This window comes from Sinohyriopsis cumingii, chromosome 2 (genome assembly GCF_028554795.1).
Source record: "Sinohyriopsis cumingii isolate HCF-2022 chromosome 2, ASM2855479v2, whole genome shotgun sequence".
Classification (NCBI taxonomy): Eukaryota; Metazoa; Mollusca; class Bivalvia; order Unionida; family Unionidae; genus Sinohyriopsis; species Sinohyriopsis cumingii.
In genome coordinates this window covers 127,231,816-127,238,928 of record NC_142962.1, presented here as the reverse complement: position 1 = coordinate 127,238,928, position 7,113 = coordinate 127,231,816, and the positions used below count along the sequence as shown (strand labels likewise).

Below are 7,113 nucleotides of genomic sequence, written 5' to 3'. Positions count from 1 at the left end.
ATGCGCAGTTTAGAAACACCCTGGATAAAACAGGAACAACAAAGTTACCTCATAATACCAGCGATTTTTAAGTGTTCATCTGTATTTATTACAGATATTATCAATATCTGAAACGTAAATAGAATAATATAAACGTAAGTATTTAAAAAATGTTATTTTCTCATAAAATCTTGTCACAGCCGATGTAATGGGCACAAATTGAACAGGCATCGGGATGATGGGGTGGGGGTACACTATTTGTTGACAAGTCCTGTTAAGGTAATCTGGTCATATTCCGACCACTGAGGTCATTGACAAGAGAATGACGACTACGGTACCGAAATTGACTGGCTTAATAAGATACGGAGCACAAAACAATTATAATAATTATAATTATTGTCAGAGCATATAATTTTTGCTGTGTGTTTTTGTGTTTGTGTTAGTCGTACATGTAAGACCTTGACGTTGATATTTATGTTTGGACGTCAGTGTCTTACTTACTAACTAACAGCGGTGTGTAATGTATTTTGAAGTCGACTAACATCATAACGAAAGGAATATCTCACACAACTGGCAGCTAAAATAATGGTGCTTTTCTACAAAGTAAAGTTATAATGTTTTAGTCAAACTTTACTTATTCTGATGTCTTTTCTCTAATAAATTAAAATTCTCACAAAAGAAATGGACCTGTTTTCAAGTTTCTTTGGCCTGCATTTCAGTTGACTGGAAAGCGATGAATGCCAAAATCAGGTAAAGTTGAAATATTATTCTTTAACGAAATGAATAAAAATATATGATGCCTATTGAAACTGTAAAGCAATGTTTCATTTTGTTCAAGAAACATATCCGCCACATGAACCTACTTAAACATACTTAGGCATACCTTGACTACCGTTGCATTGCAACAAATTCAAATGTTTGTCAACGGAACATGAAAATGCGTCCATTTGCTAGTGTCATATTTTCATTCCACCAGGATAAAGACAGCACAGTAAGTATATTAATTACACTTAAATTAGTTGAAGAGTGTCAGTATATCCTGCCAAATGTGTGAGATATTCCTGAAACTTTGACTACTCCTTCCGATGTCATTGACATTGGAACACACTATACAGGGCCATTATTTGGATAGTAAGACATAGCACTAAAACAAAACCAACATGTGCTATGTCTTACATTGTAGGGACTATGTGTGTGCTTTTTTTTTAACGTAGCTTTAACAGTTTGAGTCATAATGCTGTTGGTGGCTGTACACATTAGTTTTCTCCTGAATCAAGTGCCTGTGAATACAATGTCTGCAGTGTGGCAGTTTATAGTATATAATTTACTGACACATGACTTTATATAATGATATGCAAGGGGCAGGGGCGCTGCATAATTATGGGGATGCTGGGCAAACATGTAGTTATCAACTATTAAATTTTATGAATAAGGGCCAAAATGTGTTTAGAGGTGAAATTGGGGGAGCAGGACAGGGGCAAGTACACCCTCTTGTGCCTGTATGTGAGTGCCCATGGAAATCTCCCCATGTTGTGGGTTGTGTAACTCCGACTGCTTTGGGGAAATACCGATCTTTATGTAATTCTGACCCTTCCCATTCAACATGTGTGTAATATGGTTTATATATAATCTTGCAATAATAAAACATGTTGGTTCCAGAAAGCAAGTTCCAGCAAAGATGCTTAGGGACATTTTTCGTAGTGTTGTGAAAGAACACCAACCTTTAATGGTGGTCATGTTGGAATAACCCTGTCTGTTTGTTCCAGACTGTTTGCTGGTATTGTCTAATAAGTAATTATCTACTGATTTGTATTTGATGCACTCTGAACTAAGCAACAAGCAACTCTGTCTTTCTGTGATTACAGATACAACACACAATTTGTCTCCGCTTTGTTATTGATCTGAAAATGTATGAGAATGTGTTTATTTCATGTATTAAGAACCAGAATTTTAGCACTTTTATAAGCACAAAAGGTTGTTGAAAACTTGTGTATTTTTCATTTCTTTCTTTTCTACTTTCCCAATCTTCTCCTTTTCCAAAACTTTTCTGTCTCGTCTCTTCTTTCATAATTTCATGAGAGGTCAGAAGTCTTTGATATATTAATGCTCTTGAGTTATACAAAAAGTTCACACAGTTGGCATAGTTACAAAAATATTTTTAAGATGAATGTTCTATATGAAACACCATGTTTGGTTCCACAGGAGGGAATCGTAACCTCCGTGTAGTATGAATCCACTCCCAATATCAGCAGCAGAAGGGTTGCTACTGACCAGGGACATCAGAACATTGTAAATAAATAATATATATATATAATAAAATATGTTACCAAAACTATAATAAAGAATATGTCAAATATCAGGTTAACAGGTTCTTCATGGGGGGATTTCCAGTGTCCTAGACCCAAACCCAAATAAACATGTATACTATTATTGATCCTGATTCTGATATTTAACTCACCCTCATAGAGAAATATTGACTATGTATTATTTGTTTACAAAATAAAGTCGGCATCAATGGTCCTTAGTCAGGTACACAGCGAACTTGAATTGGACAATTATGCATAACCTATGATCTTGGAGAAAAAGCTAACAAATACAAATATAAGAGATGGGTGTGCCCCAGGGCAGTATTTTATCTGTGATGCTTTTCAATATCAAAATCAATAGCATCACCAAGTGTTTGTCTCCTGGTGTGGATTGCTCAATATACGTTGATGATTTTCTAATATGTTATCGGTCAAAGCATATGCATACAATTGAAAGACAACTACAGCAAAATATAAACAAGATTAAAAATTGGGCCAGTACGAACGGCTTCAAATTCTCAAAACTAAAAACGGTATGTATGCATTTCTGTCAGTTACGAAGGCATCATGATGAACCTAAACTTACGCTGGACGGAGCACCTATTCCATTTGTTAAGGAAACAAAGTTTTTAAGTATTATCTTTGACAGAAAACTAACTTTTATTCCACACCTAAAGAACTTGAAAGCTAAATGCTTAAAATCTCTAGATCTACTTAAAGTAGTAGCGCACACTGGCTGGGGTGCTGATAGAAAAGTCATCCACAATTTGTATAGAACATTTATTCGTTCTAAACTGGACTATGGTTGCGTTGTTTATGGTTCATCCAGAAAGTCATATTTGAAAATGCTTGATCCAATTCATCATCATGGAATAAGACTCACTCTGGGAGCATTTAAGACATCCCTGTGTGAAAGCCTCCTCGCTGAAGCGAATGAACCACCATTATCACATTGTAGAGAAATGCTCTCAAATTAAAATCAAACCCTCTGAACCCTGCTTTTTCGGCTGTTTTTCAACCCAAAGACAGAACCATATACGAAAATAAACCAAAACGCCATACCTTCCTTTGGAATTAGAATATCATCCAGCCTTGACAGTACAAAAATTGATCTTTCTAAAATTCAGAAAACGTCCATTCCTGAAACACCACCCTGGCTACTTAAACAGCCAAAAGTACTTTTTACGCTACATGTTGGAAAAAAATCAGAGAAACCCTTCCATCTTCCACAACTCTTACCATGAACTCCTCAATAAATTTAAAAACTACACAAGAATTTATACCGATGGATCAAAAGATGAGGAAAAGGCTGCTGCAGCCTTCGTTAGTGGAAATCACACAAGTTCGCTTACCAAATGGCACATCATTTTTTTCACCCGAAACCAGAGCAATAGACCTTGCTCTGCAATATATCGAAAACAAACGTATTTTAAACAGCATCATCTTCTCTGACTCCCTATCAGTACTTCAGTCACTACACAATAGAAAACTGGAGAACCCATTGTTGACCAATGTTCTTGTCAAAAATAGTAAGCTGAGTACCTCCCACAATATCGTATAATGCTGGTTATCTAGTCATGTTGGCATTAAAGGTAATGAAAAAGCAGATTGTGCTGCTGAAGTACAGTATCATGATTTTAAACCTAGTATCAAAGAGACTTTACATAGAAGTGGCAGGCATCATGGAATGATGCAATGAATAATACACTTCATGCCATCAAGCCAACCCTAGGAGAATGGACTTCTTCCTACAGAACCATGTGTACGGAGGAGGTAGTCATTGCAAGAATTTGAATTGGTCATACTTATATAACCCACTTCCATATACTAAAAGGTGAAGACCCACCAGAGTGCGTTTCTTGCAATGAACTATTCACTGTTAAGCGTTTTATGGTAGAGTGTTTCGACCTGCGACCTACATGTGATCAGTATTACAATGTGCATGACATGAAGGAACTTTTTGATACAATAAACAGCACTTGTATTATAGAGTTCCTGAAAGCAATGAACATGTACTCAAAGCTCTAACTTTTATGCCATCACCTTGAGCATTTCTATGTAATGCTTTTACCGTCCATAATTTTCAACAACTTCTCATTTGTCTTTATTAGCATATACCATTTACATTCCCCATTGATCGGGAAGTTTTATATATTGCCCATCTTATTGGTCTACTTTTAACTATTTTATTGGGGCCCCGAGTGGTCTAAAGCGCTCTTCGTTACGGATCACTGCCATCTCACCTCTGCCTGCGTCGGTTTGAGTCTAAGATTCAGCCAACGTGGGTATGTGAGAAAGCTTGCCAGTAGCTTCTCATGGGTCGGTGGTTCTTTCCGGGGTTTTCCCGGGTTCTTCCTCCACCATTAATACTGGCCGCCATATATAGCCTATCGTGTGCTGAAAAATGGCGTTAAACCCCACAACAACAACAACTATTTTGTTTTAATATTGCCTTTCATCATTTTTAAATAATCATACATATTACCTTTTGTATGGCGCTAAATAGCCTAACTGTGCTGGTGTGCCATAAAAATAACAATCAATCATATATATATATATATATATATATATATATATATATATATATATATACACACACACACACACACACACACACACACACCTAGAATGCACTAGTTTTAACACACATGCACACAGTTTTCTAGTCATGTGAATGTACAGGTCAGTAATGGAGACGGGTTGGGTCTGATTTATTTTTATGTCTTTCTCTTGCTGCAAAACCAAGTGGATTTCCATTATTTTATCCCCTAAATATTTAACCTCATCATTTTTTACTAGAAAGAATAAAAAAAGAGAGCCAATTTACTCATTTCACTTTTAGATATGAATGACTGAAATGGTTAACTATGAATAAGGCTCACTGAATTCCAGCAGTCTTTACCCTTTAAACTTTTGATTGTTTATTGATTATCATGTCCCTTGGAAGGAAATGTGTAATGAAAGATATAAATAATAAGTTAACAGCCAGTTCAAATAAAGTTAAATGATGAGCAACACAACACATCCAACAGTGTAGAAACTCTAAAGTCCAAATGGAAAGTAATTTTATAAAGCATGGATAGTTTGGGAAACTTGAAATTTGGTGAATTCACCAAAGAAAAGAACATTTCACAGCTATCTTCACATTTTGTCGAAATGCAGTGTAATTTATTTTTTATAAAGTGTTGATAGTTTGGTGAGTTGATCACTGTCTTCAGACTTTGTAAGACCATTGCATTGTATACCATTAGGATTTCTACTGTACATATAGGGAATGTAAATGTATCTAAGATCTGCACCAAAAAAAGACATTAACTAATATAAATGGAATTCATCATGTAAATCCTGCAAGTTGCATAAGAAACATTTTCAGTTGTTCTCAGTGTTGAAGGATGGCTCTTCAATATTTAGTCTCGGATTTGAATCTATGTAGGTATGAACACTATGACTGGCAAAGTGATGATAAAAGTCTTTGTGCTTCCTGGCCATCTGGCAGGATGCCAAGATGATAGTCCATCATAAATTCAATAGTTCAGATAATGCAGCTCCACTCAAACTGTCACAGTATTTAGTGTGTGGGGATAAGTTTCTTCACAAACTGAGGGATGGATCATGTTCCCATCACATGCGATACCCTCGTCATAACAAGAGTGTTTGAGAGGACATCATTGTCTACTTGCCTCGGCCAGGCTATCCATGAAAGCAGCAGCAGACCTATTTCCAGCCTGCCATTTCTACTGCTAAAATGTTTGCGTGACATCATATTGATCCTCTTTCAGCTTAAATTCATCACCAAGTCAGCTGGTAGATATAATCGAAACAGGATTCTGGCATCAGTTCCTCATGTACCTGTGGGGGTGCTTCTTTCTTACCTTAAATACTGTTTTCTTTCTTTATTATCAGCATGGAGAATTGATGCTTCATTGATGGGATAAGGTTGCTTCATTTTGGTTGCAACTTAATTTCAGTATCTCTTCCGTTCCAGCCTGTCTTTCTGACCAAGAATCAGATGGATTAAAATCCATAGTCATAGTTGCATTTGTGCTAGGGATGACCAGCACAGATGTCTTAGCCTGCTCAGATTCTTATTTTCAATGTTTGGCTAAATCAGAGGGATAAGAAATGGTCAGAAACATCTCTTTCAGTGGTACCTCAGAAATTTCTAGATGGATTATTTTTTACTATCAAAAGAGCTTATCAAACTCTTGCTAAGAGATATCTCATGAAAATCAAAACCCATCAAGTTCAGAGCTGTTGTTGCATCTTTTCCCTTTATTACTCATTTCCTCCTGGATGTTACTATGAAAGCTGTGTTTTGGCAGTCTCACTCCACTTTCTCTCCATTCTATCTTTGTTTGATGGCATGTTAGAACAAAGGCATTTATGCATTAGGACCAATTCTATCAGTCTGGTGGCAAGTTGTCAACAAACCATTCTAGATTAAAGTCTGCAGTCTTGGACTCTTGAACCAAGTCAAAGAAAAACATTATTGCAGTGACATTTTCATCAAACTGGAACTATTATTTTTTGTTCTGGACCTCAAGTTACTACATGTAATTGGAGGTGGAAATGATCAACTTGAACTCGTGACTAGTGTCAGGAAAAGACTTAGCCATGTAATAATAGCAGCTATTGTGACTGCAATATTAGTTGACACTGGTAATTAGAAGTAGTTTTACCTGTAAAAGAACTACAAAGAAATGTTATTGTGAAATGAAAGGTTAAGAGTAAATTATAGAGAGGGTCCCATTATAGTAATGTTGTTTCAGTTCCATGTACGAAAGTAAGGGATCAGTTCTTTACAAGCATACCTATATATATTATAATT

General features: G+C 36.1%; 1 protein-coding gene across 2 annotated transcripts in view; it reads left to right on the top strand.

Annotated features, from left to right (window-relative positions):
- Positions 1-21: 21 nt before the first annotated feature.
- LOC149805787 (zona pellucida sperm-binding protein 3 receptor-like) overlaps positions 22-7,113 on the top strand; it is a 56,740-nt gene continuing 49,648 nt past the window's right edge. The window contains exon 1 of one of the 2 annotated variants that reach the window (XM_089950479.1): positions 22-134. The gene's annotated coding sequence lies outside the window, so the exon portion shown is untranslated. The remainder of the gene's footprint in view (positions 135-7,113) is intronic. The other variant, XM_089950480.1, reaches the window with a different exon arrangement.